The sequence below is a fragment of the Ovis aries genome, chromosome 9, assembly GCF_016772045.2.
Source record: "Ovis aries strain OAR_USU_Benz2616 breed Rambouillet chromosome 9, ARS-UI_Ramb_v3.0, whole genome shotgun sequence".
NCBI classification, from domain to species: Eukaryota; Metazoa; Chordata; class Mammalia; order Artiodactyla; family Bovidae; genus Ovis; species Ovis aries.
The window spans coordinates 28455069-28480751 of NC_056062.1; the positions used below are offsets into that span (position 1 = coordinate 28455069).

The following is a 25683-nucleotide window of genomic DNA, read 5'->3' on the forward strand; positions in this document are numbered from 1 at the left end:
AGGGGGGTTCTTCCCATTTCATTCCGAGACAGAGAATCTCTTCTGCTTTTTTTTTTTTTTTTTGCCTTCTTTCTGGGTCTCCTTGTACACTGACAGCTACAGGTCTGTTCTTGTTATTGTCATGATGACATTGGAAAATATGGGTGTCAGGGGCCGGTGTTGGGTGGATTTGCTCCCAGTCACACAACAGTTAACCTATGAAGCCCACAATGGGTATGTACCTCTAGCGGACTTCAGTACGTCCTTATTTATCATAGGTGCTTAATTAAATATTGAAATAAATTTACATTGAGGACTCTTCTCATTCAAGATGCTTGAAAACTACTGATATTTCAGGCACTGTTTTGGGACCACAACAGTCAGCATGTTATATTCTGCATCCTGGAGGGGCTTGCAGTTTTCCATGTGGGGGGAATGCTACCTGCAAATCAAGAATCTCTGTAGAAAAAACATGTTTGGTATGGGAATAGTGGTAGGACAGAGTGCTCAGGGAATATGGAAAAGTGAGCAATTAGCTCAGCTCAGGGAGTCGAAGTTCTCCCAGGAGAGGTAATATTTCTCCTCATTTCCAAGATGCCAGTGGAGTTTTCAAAGGTTCCCTGGGAGAATGTGATGGAGACCCAGAGGGTTGGTTTTTCCATCTGGTTTGTCAGCTTGACCAGGGTCTTAACCAGTATCTTCTTAAGACCCTTAAAAAAACTTTCTACATACCATATGTGTGTTAGTTATGAAATGTTTAGAATATACAAGTATAAAGAGGAATATGATATTCATGCCAGTGTTCACTGCTGTTAGTGCTGTTGGGTCTGTTTTATCATATTTTCTTCCATTGCAGCAGCATCTGGGACTGGACTCACCAGTCATAAGGATGTCTCTCTAGAATGACCATCAGAGTGTGTCTTTCTTAAAGAGTTGCTCTATTATTTTATAATAACTTAAGTATCTGGCACTGCATTTTTGAGGCTCTGTGATTCATAAGTTTAAGTTTTAATGTTTAATTACTCAGTAGAACCTAGAGGATGGAATAGAAAGGTATTCTCTGATTGTCCATAATTTCCTGCAACAGGAACCTGGGTTTTTGCAGAAGTTGCTACCGAGAAGGGTTCTTGGTGGGAAACTGAAGGGCCTGCAAATTCTCATGGTTGAAGGGAGGAAAAACCATTGTTTGTGGGAAAAGAAACCGGACTAACCTCTCTGTGGTCCTGGTGGAGGCAGAGAAGGAGTTTGGAGGCGATGTCTTTGACAGAAGACGAATAATGTCAAGTGAACAAGATCCCTACTTGGATCTATTTTTAAACCATCTGATTTCAGGTCATTTTTTAGCACTGCCACAGTACTTTACATCTTGAGATGTCTAGAATCTATATGCATTTGAAGGAAATAACTTCTATTAAATGTAGGAGTGTGAGAACTCACATGACCGAAAAAATGTATGGTTGACACCAAGAAAGGTATATTTTATGGCCATAAGAGAGAAACTTGAAGGCACATCTGATGTTCAATTAAATGTCAAATTAGTTTTATTAAGTTTTTCCTTAACAATTGAAAAATGCAGAACAAGCTCCTTAGTTTAAAAAAAGTTATGTAACAAAGTATATAAAATCTACCCTGGGAGTACCCTCTGCAGAGATGGGATTTAATGTCATTTATAGACTTTTTTTGCATTCTTAAACACATGTAGCAGGAAAAATTAATCATAGAACAACATGTAAATTGATATATAGAATAAAATATATTTTAAGATCTTTTTCAAAAGGTAGCCCATGAGAAACATTGTTTCTGTGCTTTTAGTTCCAAGTATATTATAATTATCTTTCTATGTCAGTGCCTAGAGAATCTACCTCGTTCTTTCTAGCCACCAAATGGAATTTCTTGTGTGGATATAGCATGGTTTAATCGTCCTTTTATTCGGGGATGTTTAGATTATCTCCACTTATTCACTGCAGTTGATACCCTTGTGTACTTGCTTCTAGAGATCTATGGGTAATCTCTTTTTAACGGTTGTATGCATCTCCAGGGAAATGAAGAATCTGTTAAAAAGTGCTTCAAGCTGTTTTGGTCAGCAGGAGATATATTTTGGCTCACAGTCGTTACAGGCTGCAGCTCTAACACAGTTTGCAGTTTGATATCCACACACTGTGGAGAGTCCGGTGTCTTGCTTAGTGCGTTCATTTATTTTTGGATGCGCTGGGTCTCTGTTGCTGCATGCGGGCTGTCTCTTGTTGCGGTGCCCGGGATTCTCATTCCAGTGGCTTCTCTGGTTACAGAGCGTGGGCTCTAGGGGGCACAGACTCAGCAGGGGCCTCATTGCCCCGTGGTATGTGGGATCTTCCCAGACCAGGGATCAAACCCATGTCCCCTGCCCTGGCAGGCAGATTGCTAACCACTCGCCCGCTAGAGAAGGCTGCTTAGTGCCTGCGATGCAGTGTTTGTCGAGCCCTTGTTTTAAGTAAGGGAAGGGAGTAACAGTTATTCTTATGTGTGTCTGTTTTGGACAGGCATCCAGAATCTCAAACTAGCGGGTCTCTGGTTTCCAAAATATTAGCATTCCATATTGTTTCCCAGAGGAAATGGCTCTGAAAGATTTTTGTCCTTTTTAGCAAATATTTTGCACTGGCTGTGAAAATAATTTATTTAGAAAAATCTTTTAAATGCTAGTCATTATGACAGCAAAGTTAATCCAGTCCTGTAACTATTGTTAAGTAGTTATGAATGTGGAAATAAATTTGAGCTGTTTTGTTCATTTTTTTTAAGAGTATAAGCTGCTACTGTAATGTGTATGTTTAGGTTAATAATTAAACTATAATGGAATTTAAGAGTTAACACCATAATACATACAGTTCTGTATTTTGTTGATCTTTGCATTCTGGAATGAATATACAGCTTGTGCTCAGTATGAAACTACACCTGTTTGCCTGTTACTGGCCACAAAGAATTAGTGTCTTGGCATTTGGTGTACAGAGAATGCCTGACTTTGTGAAGCAGGGTCTCCATTTTCCTCGTGTCCCTGATGGACCAGCACATGGGCTATCATGGGAGTGGTTTGAACTGACTGGGGCACAGTTGTCTGAGTCACTTAAAGAAAAGAGAAAGCACAGAGGTGTGGGGGAGGCTTCTCAGCCCTTGGTGGTGGGTACTGGGGAGCAGTGTTCCTCCACCTGTACGCGTGCAGCCTGGTGCCCGCCAGGCCCTCACCCGCCTCTCACCGCAAGGCAGGGGCACGTTGCTGATGAAATGCTCCGTCTGAGTCAGCACTGGCCCTTCGAGGCCACTGCGTCATTTGCTGGTGTCAGCAAGGGCCTTTGGAGAGCATAATGCTGTGTGACTTTCATTTCTGGCTGCCTCTGTATGCTTCTGTAATTGCTTCATAGCTTTGAACAACCATCTCTGGGATGTTGAGATGACGATGCACAAGACCCAGAGTGAGGAGTTTAAGATTCCAAGAAGGAAGGAAATGGATCCCGGCCGACTAGATGGTCTCTAATCACCTTTGTTGAATACGTAACACAGGCCAGGCTCTGTCCTATGTGCTTTACATGAAGTGAGTCTTTTTATTCTCAGAACAGCTCTCTGAGATCAGTGCTTATGATCTTTATTCTAGATAATGAAATCTGGGTGAAGAGAGCTTATCTAAACCAACCAAGGTCATATAGCTTGGAAGTGGGGAGACTGGAGCCTGGCCCAGAGTCTGGATTTTAACAACTAAATTACGATGCTTTATGTAAGAAGCTTCTGGGTTTAGTATAAACTTAAGTTTGCTTTTTTTTTTGGCTGCATGGCTTGTGGAAATCTTAGTTTCCTGACCAGGGCTTGAACCCACACCCTTGGCAGTGAAAGTGTGGAGTCCTAACCTGTGGATCGTCAAGCAAGTCCCTTAAGTTTGCTTTTAAATTTATTAATCCTGATTGTATTGAAAATAAACCAATCTATGTAGCTCCTTGAAGTGACGACTAGGTCAAAAGTTGGGTGCTCTGTTTGTCTTCTGCTTGGCCAGCTCTGTAACCCTGAGTAATTTTGTTTCGCTTCTTCAGGCTTTGATTTCCCCATTTGTAAAAGGGGTTTTCCCAGGATCTAGTAGGGCCTTAGATAGTTGTAAGTAACCTTTTTTTGGCTCTAATATTCTATAATTTAAGATATTGCTTTGTCCCTATTAAATCTTAAAATACAAATTAAGTTGGACAGTCTAAATTTTCTTTTTCTGTAGTATCTTTACAGTTTTCTGATTTTTGCTTGGGGGACAAAGGAAGCAGAGGTAAGCGGAGGATAAAGAGTGAGCGGGTTAGGCGAGAAATATGGTTAGAAGAGACCCTCAGGGTGTGCGTGAGGAGGGCAGATGGAAGCTGGAGCTTTTAGGACACCCAGTGAGGTCAAGACAATCGAGTGGACTTTAAACAGTGAGCCCGATTGCTGAGGTTCTGTGAACTGATGAAGACAGTCTCCAGGACTCAAACTGAATAAAAGCAATTGTGGTTCATAAAAATACGTGATGTTTTTTAGTATGTGCTTAGTTGCTCAATCATCTCTCACTCTTTGTGACCCATGGGCTGTAGCCCACCAGGCTCCACTGTCTATGGGATTTCCCAGGCAAGAATACTGGAGTGGGTTGCCATTCTCTTCTCTAGGGGATCTTGTCAACCCAGGGATCGCCTGCCTTGCAGGCGGATTATTTATCATCTGGGTCACCAGGGAAGCTCTTCCTCTAGAGTGTGATAAATGCTATGCTCTCCTTATGTCACTGATGGATCGTAACTACTTAGGAAGCTTGTTTTAAACTACAGATTTCACAGGATATGTGTACGTGTATGGCTCAGTTGTTTGGCTGTCCACCTGGAGCTATCACAATGTTGTTAATCAGCTATACTCCAATGTAAAATAAAAAGTTTTAAAAAAAAGTACAGATTTCAGAGTCCTGCCTTATACCTGTGGTTATTGATTAACTGAGTGGAGCTTAGACACCTTAGATTTTTTTAAAGGCTTCCCAGAACAATAAGGCCTCTCACCATCTTGCTGTCACCCACCTGCCCAGTGACATCTCTGCCCACGGCCGGCAGTTCCACCCACAAAAAAATGCCCTTGGCTCCCCGAATCCCTTTAAACTGTTGATCCCTTTCTTCTTGCACTTGTGCGTTCCATACCCAGGGTGCCCTTCCCAGCCCACCCCCTCTCCACCCCCTTTAGATGCTTGAGGATCTTTGGCTTATCTTCCTAGAGCCAGTTTAAGAGTCAGGTTGCCTGTGAAACGCTTGCCTTCACCGCCTCCTTCCTCCATCCCCAGGGTAAATGGGGTCTCACTCCTCTGCCTCCTTGTGGTCACCATCTTCCCCGCTAGACTCAGCCACCTCCAGGGCAGGGCCTGGGTCCTGCTGCTCTCTGAGGAACCCAGGTACCCAAGTGCTAATAAGTATCCGGCATTTAGGAAGGTGCAGACCACGTTTTGCGCAGTCCTTGGTGGATCTGGGTGAGGAAGGCTGTCATCTCTGGAGGCAGGAGCCTGGTGACGTGGGGTCTTTGGCCAGATTCCACTTGGGAGTTCAGAATTCAAATCTTGGGACCCCTCTCGGTGATTGAGTCTCTGGATTATGTGACTTCATAATTCAATGTTGCCCAAGAGGGCCCAGCACATCAGTGATGGGGGTCACAGGAAGTGGGCAGGTGGATGGATGGCAGCTGTCTGCTCTTGGCTGGAGTTGGAAAAGAAGGGGAAATCTTCCTTTTTGGGAAGGAGGTGCTGGCAAGCTATTTCCAAGAGGCAGCCATACTGGTTTTGTTTGCCCACAAGTTTTATTTTAATGAGGTTGTTTAACTAAAACTTCATTGACCCTTAACTTCTGGATTGACTTCAGTGTTTCAGACCTGAACTCTCTTTCATGTAATTAAGGCAGGATTTCTACCTAGGAAGCTACTCAGCCACAAACTGAAAAAATAACAAAAAAGGCCATTGTGCTTGTGCCTACTCAGTCTTGTCCAACTCTTTGCGACCCCATGGACTGTACTCCACCAGGTTCCTCTGTCCATGGGATTTTCCAGACAAGAATACTGGAGTGAGTTGCCATTTCCTTCCCCAGGGGATCTTCCTTCCTGACCCAGGGATCAAACGTGCATCTCCTGTGTCTCCTGCATTGCAGGAGGATTCTTTACCTGCTGAGCCAATGGGGAAGCCCCCAAAATAGGTCATAAAAAAACTTTTTCACAGGCCTGGAACTGCATATTCTTTGAAGATGACCTTAAAGAATCCTGGACAGTTTCATTCACTTAATTAAAAAGAAAAAGGTATAAAACTGCAATCTACTGGTCTCTAAATGTGGGTGTTGATCACTAAAATGGTTTTATAGTCAGGCCAGTTCAGGTTCCTTAATCATTTTTGGTTATTGTCCTTAACAATTCTTAAAAGAGGAGAGCCCTTATGAGTATTTGAGGGAACAGCTCCGTTGTAATTTTTCTTTAAAAGCCAAGTTTATGGTTTTGAAACATTCAAGGATAATATATTCATTTTTCTGATGATCTTATTCCAGTTGAGGCTTTAGAAGTATTGGGGAGCAAAAGGAACCTAGCAGAAAGCATCTGGAGCCTCAAAGTATTACAGAAAACTGGCTGCTGTTAATTTTACTCAGAGTCTAGATATGGTTCTCACAGGGGCACCTTGACAACGTTACACAGGCTCTAACTAAAATTATTGCCAAGCTCTGGAACCTTGGCACATATAGATGCCCAGGAAGCAGTTGCTGATTTGTTAAATAAAAACTGATCAAGTGAAGTACTTTGTATCTTGCTTACAGAGTGGATGGACCAGCAGCTGTATTCTCTGACATTTTAAAACATGAATCTGGGCAGACTGTATTGACAGTGACCTAGAAACTCTATTGCCTTTCATTTTCGCGGTTTTGAATTTGACCTCTTGATTTTGATTCACATGAATTATTCCGAGGAAGCCTGAAGCCAATTTTGTTCTGCTGGTAGTTACATTTTGAAAATTCTCATTGCTGTGTTCTGGGTGGGTGTGGGGTATAAGAACAAAGCTATGAAAAATAAGAATATTTGTAGTTGATTAAAGTGGGAAATTGGCAAGGCCAAGACAAAGCCACCCTTTCCCTCTTATTTCTCATTTGTCTCTTTTTAATTGTGTTGCTTTATGCCAGAACTTGACGTGTCCTGTGTGCGCTCTGGGGAGTGACCCCAGTGTGGTCCTGGCCTCGTGGAGCTTTTAGGCTGGGCCAGGGCCATTCTCTGTGATAGAATTTTCTATGGTGATGACAGTGCTACACATTTTCACTGTCTAGTGTGATAACCAGCAGCCACCTGAGGTTATCAAGTACTTGAAACCTGGTTAGTATAATCGAAGAACTGAATTTCTAATTTTTAAATTTTAATTTTAAACAGCCACACATACCTAGTAGCTACCACATAACACAGCAAGGATGTAAGGGGTATAACAGTGTCTACAAAGAAAGGCTTATTTTGCCTTTAACAGTAAATGTACTAGTTTATGAGTCACCTGATTTATTCTGTTTTATTTCTGCTGTATTGAGAGTTTACTAGGTACCTGGTAAACAATGCAAAGAGGTGCTGTTTCTGAGGCATTGGGTCAGTGGGTGGCAGAAGAATTTAGACAGGCCTGTAAGCAATAATAATTCCCAACAGTGAATGCTTCCCACTTGTTTTTATAGCATGTCTGTTTCGTCTGTTTCATGTATTCACGATGGATAAGATATCGTTCCAAAGGGGCAGGGGGTAATTGGTTCTTAAGAAGGGAAGGCGGTCTTACCCTTTTTATATATCAGGTACAGATATGCATATGCAAACATACACACATCTGTGAAATTTACATCTTATGAGGAAGGGGGCTGATTAGGGAAAGGCTCTTTATGGGAGCAGAAAAAAGGGACAAGCTTGACAAAACTATTTTGTGATGAAGCCTAAGCTTTTAAGACATTAGGTCAGCCTTTTGCTTGTTGCCTCCTTCCAAGTGCATCTAAGTAATTTTCATGAACTTGAGGAGGGTGATTGCTGTTGGTGTATCTCTGTTATTTGAAATAACTTGGCAAAATGAATCCATATTAACAGACTCTGTAGACTCAACATAAAGTTACCTAGTGTTGAATAATAAGTGTATTCAGAGGCAGCCAAGACTAAGTGTCCACCTCACTGTTATGTATTCACTATTTGTAAATATTCTTAACCGTGATGCAGAGAACAATTTTAATGCTGGGTTGTACAGTCCTTTATTAATTGGGCTTTATAGCTGTAATCCTTTTAGTGAGGATGTGTGTGTTTGTGTCTGTCTATACACATAGTATCTATATAACCAATATCTATAGCATATATAACAACCTGTGTATATAACATATATATATATACACAAGTGTGTGTGTGTGTATGTTATTAGTTGAAAGAATTAAAGCATTAGATTGGTCTTAGCAGTTTCTTGCCTAAAATGACAGAGATACAAATTCTATGTTCCAGGATGACTGGTTTCTATGCAGAGCTCATCCTTGATATGGGTACGACTTTGCTGAGGGCTCTGGGGGGACCAAAACCTGGAATAGCTTTAGCGTAGCCTCATTAACAGAGCTGCCCTGATGGCTCGGTGGTAAAGAACCTGCCTGCCAATGCTGGAGATGCAAGAGATGTGGGTTCGATTGCTGGGTTGGGAAGTTCCCCTGGAGAAGGAAATGGCAACCCACTCCAGTATTCTTGCCTTGGAAATCCCATGGACAGAGGAGCCTGGAGGGCTACAGTTCATAGGGTCGCAAGAGAGTTTGACATGACTGAGCGACTAAACAGTGAGTCTGAGCAGCCTCATTAACTTCCTTAAAGCCCCTCAAGCCACTTCAAATTTGAGTATGTATATGTGCATCTGTGTTTATACTGAATACTTATGAGTTTCAATCATATGAAGTGTGAAAAAACTTGTAAATTACTGCTGTTTCTAATAATATGTAACCTAGCTAAAACTGTATGCCTGTTATGTAAATACAGTTTCAAGGAGCTAACATTGACCTAGTAAGTGGTGACATAAAAAGGTTTAATGCCTTTTAAAATGAGTTGATAAATGTACATTTTGCTTTGAGTTTCATTATTTTGGTGTTTTATTACTCTGATGGTGATTTAGTCACTAAGTCATATCTGACTCTTGCGACCCCATGGACTGCAGCCTGCCAGGCTTGTCTGTCCACAGGATTCTCCAGGCAAGAATGCTGGAGTGGGTTTCCATTTCCTTCTCCAGGTGACATTTCCCACCCAGAAATCTAACCCAGGTCTCCTGCATTGCAGGCAAGTCTTCTCTGATAGACCTTGAGTATTTTAACTGTTTAGCACAATACCTTTAATCCTGCATATTCTGTTTAGGATAAAACAGTTTTTTTTTTTTTTTGATGGCACTATGAATATCAAGTTTGTCTTAACCATTTTCCATTTTCTTAAAGGTATTCTTTGGTCTGTTTTATATTATAGACTTGGTATTGAGACTAGCACAGTAAGGTGGCAAGTGTATTTTAAACAGTTTTTCTTCTACAGATCACACTGTAGGTAAGGACTAGAAATGACAAAGAAGTCCACATATTTACTGAGTATTTTCATTTAATAAATTTCTAAAGTGAAAGAAAAGAAAGTTAAGTCGCTCAGTCGTGTTTGACTCTTTGCGACCCCGTGAACTGTAGCCCACCAAGCTCCTCTGTCCATGGGATTCTCCAGGCAAGAACACTGGAGTGGGTTGCCATTTCCTTCTCCAGGGGATCTTCCCGACCCAGGGATCGAACCCAGGTCTCCCGCATTGTAGGCAGACGCTTTAACCTCTGAGCACTTTCTGTCCCTCCCCTTTTTGGGGGTTGAAGGAGTTGGGAGATGGAGACTTTATGTATCTGATGGGCAAATTTGTGTATTTCAGGAAGTTTGGAATAGTGAACTGACATCACTATCACTACTGCTGAAATGAAAATCCCTCCTCTCCGTCCTCACTGATACTAATGTTAAAACTGACCTCTGACAGCAGCACTGGTCTCCGCTCCACAAGTGGTTACTATTGTTGATCTTTGGCTGGGTAGCAACAGTTGCCAGAGATGGGCCATTTCCTTGTGGTTCCTTGTGTCCCGCCTAGGTGGTATTTGACTTTTCACTGCATCTTCTCAGAATGACACTTGAACAGTTATTGTGTGCTCACCAGAAGGTCGCTAACCTGACTCCCACGTTATCCAGGGCAGGATGTCCCCAGAATCCTAAAGTCCTCTCTCAGGGAGAGCTCGGGATGGAAGAATCCCACACCAGTGGCTGAGTGTCCGGTTAAAGCTCGTCCTCCCACTAACCAAGAGAAGCATTTGCTCCCCCTGAAGTCAGCAGTGTTTCCTCCTTTTGTCTTCTTTTCCCTGGCGATGCTTGAATTATGATGCGTACCGTACCGTTTAACCCCCGCAGCTGTAATAAACGCTGGTGAATTACGCGGCGGCAGTGGGGAGGAAGGTCCAAGCGTGGAGGGGATGTGTGTTTTTATGGGTGACTGAGCCGGTCTGTGCGCACGCTTGTTTGTGTCGATAGGCAGTTTGCATAATGGAGTGGTTTACTCAGCAGCTCCATGCTTCCAGCTGCCTGCAGGGCCATCTGCCTGGGGCAGTGGGGACCCTCCCACCCTCCTCCCCGCTAGCTCTTTCCCCTTTGCTTTTCATTTTGGCTTAAAATAACTAATTCCCCTTTACCCCATCCTGCTAACCACACACACAGTCACCTTTCGTAAAACATAAATTACCATTCATGAAAAAGTGCAGTTATTTCAATTCATACACATGAGGCATTTTTTGTTTTTTTAAACAATGCTTGTAGAAGATTGTTTGCCATAGAGTTGTGAACTTGGTTTGTTCTGCTGTTGTGAAAATAACCATTTGGAGTGTAGAGGTGCCTTGGAAGACCCTTGCACTTGTCAAACTAGTGTTTTTCTAGGCCAAGTCTATTTTGTCTGATCGTGTAGCTGTGTCCCCTCTGCTCTGATAAAGCCCCTGCCTGAAAACATGCACGAAATGTGAAAGCTGCTATGAACTAAAATTTTCACCTTAGCTGTTTTTGTGTGCTTTGCAGGAGGAAAGATCTGGTGTTGGGAAGTCACTCAGAGAAGAGAGAAAGAATATTCAAAAGGTCTTCTGTCACTAGGAATCTGGCAATGAATTCTCTTGGTACATCTTGAAGAAATTTGATTTTTATATACTACTTTTGGAAACATATCTATGGCCTGACATGACAATTACCTGGGGTCTGTTGTCTTGTTTAACATAAGGCTTTGGTTTTTTATTTTTAGAAGGTGGAGAGGTCTGTTCTAGACCATATAGTATCTAGTGCAACCTTTTCATTTTCACAGGGCAGGCTGGGAGCTGAGGTCATTCGCCTGAGGCTGCTCGGCTCACGGTGGGACAGCGGGATTCTCACTCTAGAGCAGGGCCTTCTGTCCCATGTTTTCCCTGAAAGCCTCCTGGCCCACTTGTTAATTTCGCCTGTTGAGACCATTCAAGTAGGAAAGATCATGAGCTATGGGAAAAAGCTCTGTCCTGGGCTCTCAGTTGGTTATCATTAGTCAAGATTTTTGTTGGCTTGTTTATGTGGAATCCTTGGTCATCTGGTTTTCCAAAGCAGTTTTCCACTTCCATTGCAGTTCTTTTTTTATTAAAGATGATTTTGTTTTCCTTTAACTCGTATGTATGTGTAAGTGTCTGACAGCCTGTTTTCTTGTGTTTTAATAATTTGTTAGGTTTGACAGAAGCATATTTATCTGTAATAACAGCTCGGCTTCTTTCATCTACATTGTCTTAATTTTGTGACTGTATCTTTCTATGTGCACGTGCGCACCTACATGCGTGCACACACATACAGTCCACACACATACATACACAGACACACACACAGTGTTTTTCGATTCCCAAATGTTTAAAATCGCCATGGGACATCTTATGTCTAGTGAAAAGATACTGCGTTGGAAATCTGCAGCATTTCCTGCTGTGAGTGCCAGGGCCCAGGGACCCTGGTTACCATGGAGACCAGTATGGAGCCGCTGGGTGGTGCTTGCCTTGAGAGCTGCATTTGAGTGCATCTCACAGTCAGCTGCAATGCTGCTTCTTGCCCACTCCCCACCACCTTTGAAATTAGGGGAGGGGGAAAGCTGAGTGATTACAAATAAAAAAGAAAATACTGTTTTAGCTAAGGCAGAATGAGATCTTTAAAATGTACCCTTTTAATGTGATCTATAGTGGGGTAGTACCGTTCTCTGAATATGGCCAAAGGTACCTGATAAAATACAAAGAGACTGTGGAGGAGATAGTGAAAGGGAGACCTTCTTCCTGTGTTGCTGACCTGCGGGCTTCTCTTTGGGGCGTGTAAGGCTGACTCGGCTTTATTCCCACTGACTCTGGTTGAGCCCATTTAGTTTGTCCACGGGGCTTGACGGCAGACAAAAGATCTTCAGCTCTTGGCGTGTGCCTGCTTCATCCTCCTCTCTCTCAGAACCCGCCTGGAGAGCCAGATCTGAACGCCTGGAGAGCTCGTCCGAATTTTTGCCCCTCGGTTTGCCCTTTAAGCACGTGAGAGCCATCTGTGCTTGTTGAAAGGGGATGCTGATTATGAGAGAGCGAGACTTCATTTGGATAATACGATTTAAAGCAAGATGTGTCGCTTATACTGCAACCAGAGGACATAATGAGCCGTGCAAACACACCCCCTGACCTCCCAGGGGTGGTGGCGGTCCTGCCGGTCAGCGGCCACAGGTGGGCTTACAGCATGTCTGTGCAGGAGACACAGCGATCCCCGGTGCCAGGCTCCTACTGCCTATCAACCAACTCCTGTTTCCAGAGATTGAAGGATAATAAAATTGCCTCCAACCTTGTTAGATGGATGCCTTTGTGCTCTGGTGTTTGTTCTTCCAAATGTGTTTGTATAAAGCAAATATCAGGAGTGCTTTCTGTTTAGAAACAGTGAAGTACCTTGGAGTCTTTGACTATTGCAGGCGGCTGAGATTTTAGTCCAGCCTTGACCTTGAAGGTCTTCTGAGGGCCCTCTACCTGTTGAGGCTCTCAACTAGCCCTTCAGCTGCTCAATCTCATTGAGGAAGGTAGTAGGAACCCCATTCTGCAAACAGGGGGAACTGGCTGGTGACTTGAAGTGCCTTGGTTAAAATGCCACACAATTCTGCAGCAGCAAAGCCTGGTGTGTATGCATCCCCTCCTTGGGACCCATCAATCCACCTTCTTTGCATCTCTGAGATCAGATGTATTTTGGAATCACCTGGGAATTTAGAATCTCAATCCATCACTATAGACATTTGGGGCTGTGTAAATCTTTGTTGTGTGGGGCTGTCCTGTGTGTTGAAGGCTGTTCAGCAGCATCAATGCGTCTCAGCCCTTCAGTTATTAAAGTCAAAAATATGTAGCCATTCCTGAATATCCTCTGGGGTGCAAAATGACCCTGGTGGAGAACCACTGAGCAAGACCGCTTAGGTCGTGTTCGTTGACAGCTGAATGGACCTGTGGCTGTGCTTTCTCTTAAGGTAGTCATGGACAGCTTGGTTCATTTAAGCTAGGCTTTAAATTATTCATAACTCAGTTAGGATTTTAGAAACTTGATGGTCCATGCATGGTTTCATCTGGGAAATGACCACCATGCTGAGTTGTGCATAAAACTTTGTGACCAGTCCACATCTTACTAGAGTTGGACTGTGAAGAAAGCTGAGTGCCAAAGAACTGATGCTTTTGAACTGTGGTGTTGGAAAAGACTCTTGAGAGTCCCTTGGACTGCAAGGAGGTCCAACCAGTCCATCCTAAAGGAGATCAGTCCTGGTGTTCATTGGAAGGACTGATGCTAAAGCTGAAACTCCAGTACTTTGGCCACCTCATGCGAAGAGTTGACTCATTGGAAAAGACCCTGATGCTGGGAGAGATTGGGGGCAGGAGGAGAAGGGGACAACAGAGGATGAGGCGGCTGGATGGCGTTACTGACTCAATGGACATGAGTTTGAAATCTGGGAGTTGGTGATGGACAGGGAGGCCTGGCGTGCTGCGATTCATGGGGTCGCAAAGAATCAGACACGACTGAGGGACTGAACTGAACTGAATAATTATTATACTGTTCATTAAGTTTAGGGTATTACGAGAACATGAATGAATTTCAATTTTTATTTTAATGTTGTATTTTAAAATGTTTCCTACTTTATTGAAGTATGACAAATGAAAATTGTGTATGTTTCGGTACTACAGTGAGATCTTTTAAAAAGTTCTACAGCATGATAACTTCATATACATATTGTATGTTGTGATGTCCACAGTCAAGGTTAATTAATATAATTGACTCATCGCCTGACATAGTTACCAGTTTGTGTGATGAACGTTGAGTGTTTAAGCGGTCTCCCTCACATCCAGGGATAGGGAATCTGTCACCTTCCTAGTGCCTGGAATCTTCCTCTCCCTTTTCTCCCCCTGCATACTCCAGCTGATCCCTTAGGGTTTCTTTCTGGCAGTCTGTCCTCTGGTGATGCATTTCTCCGTCCTCAGAGGGGTTAGGAGCTGCCCTGCTCTGCTCTAAGCCCTGAACCTGGCCTTCTGCTGCCCTCTCGATGTTCCCTTACCAACCCTTGAGCTTCTCCAAGACGAGGACTCATTCATTCATCAACAAACAGTGAGCTGGTGGTATGCCTGGCACTGTTGTTCCTTTTTTTTAAAAAAAAAAAATTGAGGCAAAATTTACACAGCACAACATTAACCTGTTTAAAGGGAACGATGCAGTGGCCTTCAGTGCACTCACAGGAATGTGCAGCCATCACCCTCGTCTATTTGCAGAAAGCCCTTCAGTTCAGTTTAGTCGCTCAGTCGTGTCCGACTCTCTGAGACCCCATGGACAAAGCCCTTTCCTCACCCCAAGTTAGACCCCGAATCCAAGATGATGAAAGAGTTCTGGAGATGGGAGGGTAGTGTTACTGGCTGTATAACTACGTGAGTGTATTTGAATGCCCCTGAACTGTACCCTTAAAAGTGCTTATACCGCACAGAGGACTTCTAGGGCAGTGAAAATACTGTGTGATACCATGTAATGGATACATGTCCTTAAATATTTGTTCAAATACAGAGAACATACAACAAAATGAACCCTAATTTTAAGCTGTGGACTTTGGATAATGATGTATCTGTGTAAAATTCATCAGTTGTAACAAATGCACCCCCTTTATTGGTAGATGTTGGCGGTTGTGGAAGCTGTGTGTGTTTGGGACAGGGAATATATGAGAAATCTCTGTACCTTCTCCTCAGTTTTGCTGTGAACATTGAACTGCTTTAAAGAAGTAAAATCTTAATTAAAAATAATTACGATTAATTTTATGGAGGTGTATTTCACCACAAAAAACAAAAACCAGGTCCATTAAACATTTATTGCCCCCTGCCCCCCAAACCCCTTCACCTCCTCTGGCAGCCTCCTTGGCAGTGTTTCGTGTTTTATTCGCCATTATTTCCTCAGCCCCTAACGTGACAGTTGAGCTTCCCAGGTGGCTCAGGGGTAAAGAATCCACCTGCCAATGCAGGAGACATGGGTTCGATCCCTGGGTCGAGAAGATCCCCTGGAGGAAGAAATGGCAGCCCACTCCAGTATCCTTGTCTGGAAAATCCCATGAATAGAGGAGCCTGGTGGGCTACAAGTCCATGGGTTCGCCGAAGAGTCAGGCATGACTTAGGGACTACACAACAACATGGCTGTTATGAAATAAAACTTTGTTGAATGAATGAAATGAGCTTTTATTTTAACTTTGATTTGTCTTTGTATATTTCTTCAATGGCTCTTTAGTGGGAAAAGTAGGAAAAGTTATCTTTAAGGAAATTCGTTTAAGGGGTTTCTTCTCTGCTGATATTGCCATAGAAATGCCTCTAAAACCAAAGGTAATTTGTACTTTATCTGCTCATCTTGGTTAGTTTTTAGTTTACATTTTGGGCTAGTAATGGTGGACTGGTTCTGTACCTGGTGGTGTGGTTGACTGGTGCCTTTGGGAACAGAGAGGTGTTGAGTCTTTCAAATACATGTAATGATGTCACATCTTAGGATGCAAAGTTTTTGGTTACTCTTTCCTATACGGAGAAGAAAGTAAATGTAACTGTCCTTTCAGAAATCAACATTTTTACCCCAATTTTGTCCTTGAAGAATGGCTGCCTTGTTAATCCTTTTCTTTATGCTCACAAGTCATAAAATCTTGTTTTTCTTTGTTGCTCTATAATTTATAAAATTGTATTGCAGTTGGCTTGGGTAGAATTTACTTAAGCATAGTTGAGCCTCTAGATTTTCTTTCTGGCATAGACAAAAGCATCATTAATTATGAATATGAATTCCTTTTGCAGAATGACAAGATTGAACATTTCCTCATGCCAGTATCCCAGCTGTCTCATTTTGATGCTCAAACAAAGACTTTTTAGAGATTGTTTTTAATAGCCATCGTATCAGGGAAAAAAAAAAAGCTGAAAAGAATGCAAAATAGCTTACAGTTCATTTGTCTAGGGAACAAAAACAAACATAATGAAAGGTTTTGGTTTTATTGCGGCTGTTTCTACCCTCGTGATTGCATTTGAGGTCTCAAAATTTTGGCCATGGCCGCAAACCAAAAGATCATTTCCATTCTCTAAAGTGTTCTGCTGTTGGCAGGTGCAAGATTCCATTTGTTGAGATGATCAGTGCTTGAGGATCCCAAGGCTTCGGTCACTTTGTGGCCCTCCCTCCAAGGAGCTGAAGCTCACTCTTGGCTTGGTCATGGAGGTGATGGGGTTGGAGGTGATGGGATTGCTATCGGGTGGGCACCACGGCCCTCACTGTGTGGCTTCGCTGACTCACTGTAGTCACAGGGCAGCTTCTTGTCCTACCACTGCAGGAGGTGAGCTGGGGTCTGATTCCCAAGCCTTCAGGCTTTTCTCCACCATGTTGCATTGCCTCAGTCCTGAGTGTGCCCATCTAGCCATTGGTTGACCATCTCACTGAGACAGTTTCTGATGTCCTCACTTGCTTCCTTCTACATCACAGGGGCCAAGACTGGCCGCGCCAGCCTACTCTCTGGTGTATTCTTAGCCTGCAGGAATTGAGGCTGCAGGGAAAATCTGTCACGTAGTAGGGCTGAGCCCAGCATGAGGGAGGCTGCTTTTGGCTGCTGATGGCCTCTGACAGTGATGGGCACATGTTGATAAATGGCTTCCCCACCCTGTTCTCATTCCACATGAAAACGACCACAAAAATCATTGCAGCGTGAAATGGAGAAGACAGTAAATTATTCTGGTGCGCATGCTGCCCTGTCGTTAGAGTTAAGAAATTGCATAGCACGCTGGCAAAGAATCTTCGATTTGAATTAAATCACAGGCTCCTTTTTTTTTTTTTTTTTTTGCCACATGGCCTTTGGCAAATTGCTTAGCCTCTGTGTACCTCTGTTTTCTCATCTGTAAATTGGACTTGATAAGGGCACCTATGCAGGGTTGTGGGGAAGAGTCTTTGAGACTGTGTGTAAAGGGCAGAGTTCAATGCTTGGTCCACAGTTGCCTTCAGATGCTGCTGTTATAAATAAGGAGAGCTTCTATGTATCAGTGGCTTCCCTGGTGGCTCAGACAGTAAAGAACCCGCCTGCAATGTGGGAGGCTGGGATTCGATCCCTGGGTTAGGGAAGATCCCCTGGAGGCGGAGATGGCAGCCCTTCAGTATTTCAGTATTCTTGAAATACTTCAGTATTCTTGCCTGGAAAATTCCATAGGCAGACGAGCCTGGTGAGCTACAGTTCATGGGGACACAAGAGTTGGACATGACTGAGAGCCTGACAGTTTCACTTTTACCTGTGTATCAGGACGCATGAACGTACCAGGCACTGTGCTGAGTGCTTGGTATAGATTGTATGAATTAATCTTTATGGAGAGTTGTTCTTAGATGGGTGGTGTTGATTTTAAACAGTGGTCAGATTGCCTGTCATTGAAACAGTATGAAATATATGCAGGATGTGTACATTTTCATTGTGGATATTTTAAATAACACACACCCCAACAACGCAACAACCGGGAATGGTGCAGAAGAGTCCCTTTCATGCCTGAAATAGCTTTTCCAGTGTAACCACATGCAGGAGCCTTGGGGCCAGCTCTTCTCTCTGCTGAGAGAGGATTGGTGATACCACGTGAAAGGTTAGTTACTTGAGTTTATCATTTTTTTTTTTTTTAAGTATGACAGCACTTCCCTGTGTTGTTTTGAGCTCGACAGTCTGTAAGGATTCCAAAGTCCAGCTTTTCATTTGGGAGGAGGCTGAACACAACAATCCTCCTTTTTGTTTCTAACACTGACCTTTGGAATTCACTGCAGGGGGGCTGGGCACAGGTGTGGGGGGAACCTTCCTCCTTTGTGCTCTGTGGCTGCATCCCCAGGTGGCCTTGAATAGATCACGGACTTGCTTTCCTGTGCTTCGGTAGTTCCTTTGCTGTGGTTTAAGGAAACCACCATTCTGGCCTCGAGGGTCTTTGTGGCTTGGCTTAGCTTTCCTCCTGTAGGAAGGAGGGCTGGATAAGAACAAGTGGATATAGCAAGGCATTGGAGGCTTCCCTGGTGGTTTAGCAGTAAAGAATCAGCCTGCTAATGCAGGAGACATAGATTCATTCCCTGGGTCAGGAAGATCCCTGGAGAAGAAAACGGCAACCCACTCCAGTATTCTTGCCTGGGGAATTCCATGGACAGAGGAGCCTGGTGGGCTAAAGCCCATGGGGTCACAAAGAGTTGGACACATTTTAGCGACTATACCACCACCATGGTGAGGTCTTAAAGGCAGTGAGGGTGGTGATTGGAGTTCCTGCAGCTTCTCCTGCTTGGCTGAGGGGCGTGCCCTTCATTCATTCGGTAGAAACCTGTGCCTGGCCCCAGTGAATGTTCTCTTGTTCTCTGAGGCATGTAACAGGTTGTCAAGTTTCTCTATGAAGAGTGCTTTGGTGGTCAGTTTCTGGGTGTCTTTTCAAAGAGATGACTATAATAGAAGTATTGTGATAATATACTATTAGTGTAATAGGTATATGATATACTATTAATACAGTAGAAATGTTATTGGATTCTGGAAGCTAAGTGCCCTAGTTCTGGCATATAAATAGCCTTTGTTTCTTCTTATAATCCTCCTTCCTACCTTTGTCTTGGAGTAAGGGGCTCCTCTCTCAGCACATCCTTGCACAAGTCTTCCTTCTTTGTCACTTTTAGGTGAGAGCGGAGGCCACAGCTGGGTGACCCAGGCTCCTGCAGGTTTGATGTCTGGAGGGATGAAGGTCTTTTGCAGGTGGCTTATCCCTCTCCTGGTCCAGACTGCCTGACTTTGAGTCTTGCAATAGAGAGACAGACAGAGTCCTGGTACTCTATCTCAGTGCCTGATGACTGAGCTGGGGGCTGAGTTCTGCTTGGGAGAAGCGCCATGTTCTAGGATGTAGTCTGAACCAGTGGGAGAAACGTTGCCATTCAAACCCCCCCTCCAAGGGGCCCATTCTGTCTTTCACGCTTTATGTACTGAAAACTGAAACTCCCATAGGACTCTTCATTTTCCCTGTGTGTTTCCCAGGCTTAGTGTATAAATAGCAATTGGGAGAACCCGACTCACTGTTTTGCTAACCCTAGATCCTAAAAAAGAAAAGTTCTGGAGAGGATAATAAAAGACTAAATGTAAAGAATGTCTTGGCAGTGGTTAGAGGAGATTTTAATTAAATCTTGAATTAGTGGGTGTGTGAGGTTTTAATTCCCTTTTTGAGGATGACTGTTGGGTTTAGTCCTGCTTAAATCCAGGTATAAAGTGTTGTATGAATTTTCGCCCAATGAAGAGTTACACAGCTTTCCAGGCTCTTTCACTTAAGCCTTGTTGTGAAAGTGTGGGTAATTTTGAGATGTTCACAATCTGTAAATCATCTGTTGGCATTCTCTGAAGTTCGTTTTTGAGCCCGGATATGGAGGAGTTACAAGTTGACTGATATTGTGGGGTTTTGCATTGCATCCAGGTTTTCCATTGTTACCAAATGACAGTTGGTTCTTTGGTTCAGCCAACGCAGTCTGAGCACGTTCCATGGTTGGAGGACAGGGCCAGCTCCTGGAAAGAGCTTCTAAAGCAGATTAGACAAGGATTCGGGCCCAGAAGGGCTAACTGTCCAGAATGGGAGAGAATGCATGTCCCTTAACGCCTGTCCTTCAAAGGAGAAAGGGACTGTGTCCGCGGGTGTTGGAGTATGAATTCCTGAGTCTTCTCTGGTAGACAGAGGATGAACCTGATCTCTCAAAGCACAGGGAACCATGTAAGACAAGTGTATGTTCAGCATGCAGAGGCCAACTCCAAAAGCCAGAAGGCCACTTGTCAGGTAGACTCTGTTGTCATACTGGTTAACCCTCCTGGTTAGCAAAAACCAGGAGATGGAGGGAGGGAAGGAGAAAGGAAACATACAACTCATGGTGTTAGGCTTTAGAGATGAAGACTTTGAATCTGTCTAATCAAGCCCTTGGGCAGGTTTTATTTAGCAGGGTAATGTCTAGGCAGGGTTTCCATATGATGTCTAAGGGATGGGAAGGTCATGTAAATGAATGAATGTAGCCAGCCTGCCAGCAAGAGAGCGTGTACCCTGTTTGGAGCAGACAAATGACCCTCTGACCAGGGTTGTATTGTTGGAATTTGGGCCTCGATTCTTGGATTTTTATGAACAGTGCTGTGATGGTGGAAATGTCCCGTGTCCCGTGTCATCCAATATGGCAGCCACATGTGGCCCTTGGGTTCTTTTAGTGTGGCTAGTATGACTGAGGAATCGAATTCCTAATTTTGTTTTAATTGAATTAATTTAAAGAGCCACATGGTGATTCGCAGCTACCATGTTGGGCAGCGCAGCTGTGGATGCAGCCAAAATCTGAGAATTATGGGAGAGCTTCTGATTTTCAAGAGTTTTCCAATGAAATTTGGCCCATGGGCTGTCACTTTCCAACTTCTACCCAAAGATTCAGAGGAGCCTTTAAAAAATCCTGATGTTTGGGCCTCACTCCCAGATGGTCTGATTTAACTCATCAAAAGCGGGGCCTGGGCATCAGTATTTTCTGAAGCACCTGGGTTGCAGCTGAGGTCAGGAGCCACTGCTTTCACTGCTGAACAGTGGATGCTGATAGCACAAGATCCTTGTGGGTTTTGAAATTCTAAAAAAGTCTCCAGTGTGCCGTTATTTTCAGGTTCTACACATGGTCAATAAATATGGTTATACTGACTTAGAGCAATTGCAGGGATTAAATACAACCATTTGTTAAGTGAGGAGAACAAACGTGAGTTGACATGCCAGTGCTCAGCTTGGCTTACTCACTAGCCAAACGACTGGCCCTCCCAAACCACCCTTGCCTCTCTAGGGGAGGGAAACATGTCTTTTTCTACTACCTTCTCAGGTTTTCCAGCTGGGGCCCTGTAAATTGGCCTGATGCAAGACAGACTAACAAGAGAAAAGCATACAAATCTATTTAATGTAAGTTTTATGTGACACGAGAGACTTTGTAGGGAAATGAAGACCCTGAGAAACGGTTAAACCTGAGTGTTTTTATAGTTAGTTTGATGAAGAGTGGAAAGTCGTGGGAAAACATGATGGGCCCTCGGGGAGTGAGTGAAGGGTAGTTACTGGGGAAACACAGCAAGGTCTGTTTGGTTGGATCCCTCCTTCCGAGGTCAGTGAGTCCTTCCTGCACCTGCTGGTTCTCAAATCCCTTCAGTTTAAAATATTTCTGACATGAAAGTGGCATCTTGGAGGGCAGCATATCATGATCTCTGGAAGGGATTCAGACTTTGCCTTGGCACAACCATGAGTTAGCACTTGCTGTAGGGTTTCTCAAGAATAGCCTCAATCAGGAATGGTTATTTTTCTTTAAGACCTTTTTTTTTTTTTAAATGTGAGCCATTTTTTAAGTCTTTATTGAATTTGTTACAATATCATTTATATTTTCTGTTTCGGTTTTTTGACTGTGAGGCATGGGGGATCTCAGCTCCCTAGCCAGGGATTGAACCCACACCTCCTGCTCTGGAAGGCGGAGTCTTAGCCACTGGACCCCAGGGAAGTCCCTAGGGACATTTAACTCTTCGGATGTCAGTGGTCTCCTGAAATCAGGCAAAAATGGCAGATACCTGACAGATCGTATGTGCTGATCTGAGTCTGTGATTGTTGCAAAGCTGGTGTCACTCTCAGAATTGCAGGTTGAAGTGGAATTAAAAGGAGAGAAAGTGAAGGACGGGTAGGCCTTTTGTAGTTTAAGGAGTGTTTTGGCATGCATGTTTGTTGTTGATGAAAAAAACCAATGAGTTACCACTGGTCTGTAAGTCTCAGGGTTGGAGGCTGGATCTGCCTTGTTCATTGTGTGCCGGGGGCCTGTACATTGTAGGGGCTCACTGAACCTTTGTTGAATGAGAGGATGAATTAGTGCCTACCAGACCCTGCACCAGAGTGTTGGGCTTATTTGAGAAACTTGCTTTTATGTGTGTTCTTATAGGATGAAGGATTTGGAGAAGTTCATTAGTTTCCCCAGGGTCACAGAGCTATGGCAGAATCAGTATTTTAAAGCCTGGAATTGTTCCTACAGGACTATGCTAACTTTGTTGCTTTTATAAACATGTATGCTGCTAACCCTGAGCTAACATCATCTCTAAAATGGTTGCAGTGGATCAAAGGGAGAATCAACTGGTATGGTTTGGGAGGGATCAACCCTAATCTGTCACCTCCATACTGGGGCTGTACCCCTGAAAGCTCTTGGGGATCAAAGACCTTTGAAAGTAAAGTGAAAGTGTGAACCCATGGACTATTATAGCCCGCCAGGCTCCTCTGTCCATGGAATTCTCCAGGGAAGAATACTGGAGTGGGTAGCCATGCCCTTCTCCAGGGCATCTTCCCAAGCCAAGGATTGGATTTGGGTCTCTGGCATTGCAGGTGGATTCTTTATCATCTGAGCCACCAGCCAAGCTCCCAAAGACCTTTAGGAGGAGAGATATTTTCTGATGTCCTTCACATCCAGCAGTGTGACCAGTGAACACACAGAGGCATCTAGTGAGTTGCTGATCTCATTCAGATAATATGTCTCTTACATTCCTTTTTCAAAGAGAAGGGGGTGAAACTTTTAACTTTCAGAAGTAAAAAGGCACATTTTAAAATTCGTGGTCCTCTGCCAAGAGGTGATTAAAAGAGTTTTCAAACTGTCTTGGGATTTATGTAACAGAGGTATGTGGTTTCTTTCTGAAATATACTGTTGTAACCCTCCCTTTTCCTGGTTCTGTCCTGCTTTACACAGATCTGTGAGCCTCCCTCTCCTCTTAAAGAAAAAGAAAAACGAGAAAATCATATACACTGCATCCCTAAAAAGCTGGCATCAATAATTTAAAGGGTTGGTAGGCTATAACCTCTGTGCCCAATCCTGCCTGCTGCTGGCCCATGAGCTAAGAACGTTTGTTTTAAATAATTGAAATAATTGGAAAAAATGTGAAAAGTCATATTTTGTGACATGTGACAGTTAATGTGAAATGCAAATTTTTAAGTCCATCTGTAAAGTTTTATTGGAACACAGCCAGCTCCTTTCTGTCCACGGTCGATCTGTGACCACTTTTTTGTGCGGCCTCGGTAGAGTGAAGGAGCAGATTCTGACCGGCCCACAGAGCCTGGAGTATTTGCTAAATAACCCCTTGCAGACAAGTTTGCTGATCCCTGATTGAAAGCAAAGTAGCTTGGGAAGAAAGGGTAGGGGATGGGAGTAAAGGTGGAAAATGTTATTCTTTACTTTTTCCCTGCTTTGGGTAAAATTTGAATCTCTTTAGAAAATCCCCCCCTCTTGATTTGCATATCCATAAATTCAGAATCTAGACTGGAGAAGACGAAAGAAAAAAATTAACAAGTAGCGATTGTGGAGACAGCAAGAATAAAGGTTCTTTTTAAAATATTAAAATAGAAATTTTGGCCGTACCACGTTGCATGCAGGATCTTAGTTCTTTGACCAGGAATTGAACCCACGCCCCCTGCAGTGGTAGTTTTGACCGCTGCATTGCCAGGGAAACCCCCCATGAGAAGGAAGGTTCTGATACAGTTCAGCGAAAGGATTCTTACGGTTCTCACTCCCTTCCCTTCTAGGATTCTTATGGTTCTCATTCCCTTCCCTTCTGTGTCTCAATCCAGTACCTTTAACAGTGTGAACAGCCAGCCTGTTTCTTTGCATCACTGTATGAGAGTGTTCATCTGACTGACTTTGTTATGGCTACAGTGATGAGTGCTTGACATGGCATAGTGAGCAGTGCCAAGCTCTTAATCAACATGGGCAGGGGGCCTGTAGCAGGCAGGGTTCTTTCCTAGAGTGAGGTTGCATTTTGCCCTTCTTGTGATGGGATTCACTTTCACTGCATCCGAAGCCCCAAACCTTGGATGAACAGAGAATTCAAAGGCACTGAGACTTATTTCTTGACAACTTGAGCGTCTTAACACCGAGAAGGTGTTGGGTCTCTCTGTCTCAATGAGGAGTGGTCTTGGGAGTCAAACAATGACCATGTTAATTTGTCAAAGTTTCAGTCTTCAGTCGTATCCTGACTCTTTGCAACCCCATGGACTGTAGGCTCCTCTGTCCATGGGATTCTCCAGGCAAGAAAACTGGAGTGGATTACCATTTTCTCCTCCAGGGGATCTCCCCGACCCAGGAATTGAAGCCATGTCTCTTGCACTGCAGGCGATTCTTTACCACTGAGCCACCTGTTTAGATCTGGACAAATTGTCCTTCCATTGGACCAGCCCTGGACAAGTGCAGAGGGGGTCTGTGAGGGTCCCATGCTTTCACGATTGCCCACGGGTTGCCTGCCTTGCTTAGGGTTTTGAGCTGAAAGTCTCTGGACAGGAGTGGAAGTGTCAACGTGATTGCTCGAGGGAAGGGCTGCATGTCCTGAAGGCCCTGGATGAGATGGTGAGGAAGGGCTGAAGCAGGGATGACATTTGTTCTCTCCCATTTACTTTCTAAAGGATTTAATCTACTCTTGACTGCAGTATCTTTACTCTAAAGAGTTTAATCTTTTTCACTGGCTTTATGTTTTCTGCACATTAAGAATGATGTCGAGGTGTGTAAGTCTGTTACACATGCTCAGTTATGATGCATTTTAAAAAATCAAATCATCAATTTACAGCTTTTCATTCCTTGCCATGCAGAGTCCTTGTGTGTCTGATTTGGCCTCAGAAGTCCTTTGCCATTTTTCTTTGTCTTTTTTCTAATTGAAGTATAGCTGATTTACAGTGTTGTATTAGTTTCAAATGTACAGCAAGGTTATTCAGTTATATATGTATATGTGTATCTTTTTTTCAGATTCTTTTCCATTATAGGTTATTACAAGATATGGAATATAGTTCCCTGAGTTATACAGTAGATCTTTGTGTATCTGTCTTATATATGATAGTGTGTATCTGTTAATCCCCAATTCCCCATTTATCCTTCCTCAGTCCTTCCCCTTTGGTAACTACAAGTTTGCTTTCTATGTCTGTGAGTCTATTTCTGGTTTATAAATATCACTTTTTTAGATGCCACGTATGTGATATCATATGATACTCGTCTCTCTGACTTACATCACTTAGTATGATGGTCTCTAGGTCCATCCACCTTGCTGCAGATGGCATTATTTTATTCTTTCTTACGGCAGAGTAGCATTCCATTGTGTATATACGCCACAACTTGATCCATTCA

General features: G+C 43.4%; 1 protein-coding gene and 1 long non-coding RNA gene across 10 annotated transcripts in view; both read left to right on the forward strand.

Annotated features, from left to right (window-relative positions):
* Window positions 1-25683, forward strand: part of MTSS1 (MTSS I-BAR domain containing 1) — a 162134-nt gene that overhangs the window by 28903 nt on the left and 107548 nt on the right. The window lies entirely within an intron of this gene.
* Window positions 5478-23307, forward strand: LOC132657210 (uncharacterized). Its single transcript, XR_009595045.1, has 2 exons — window positions 5478-10146; window positions 10197-23307. It is a non-coding gene; the product is annotated as an uncharacterized LOC132657210 (long non-coding RNA).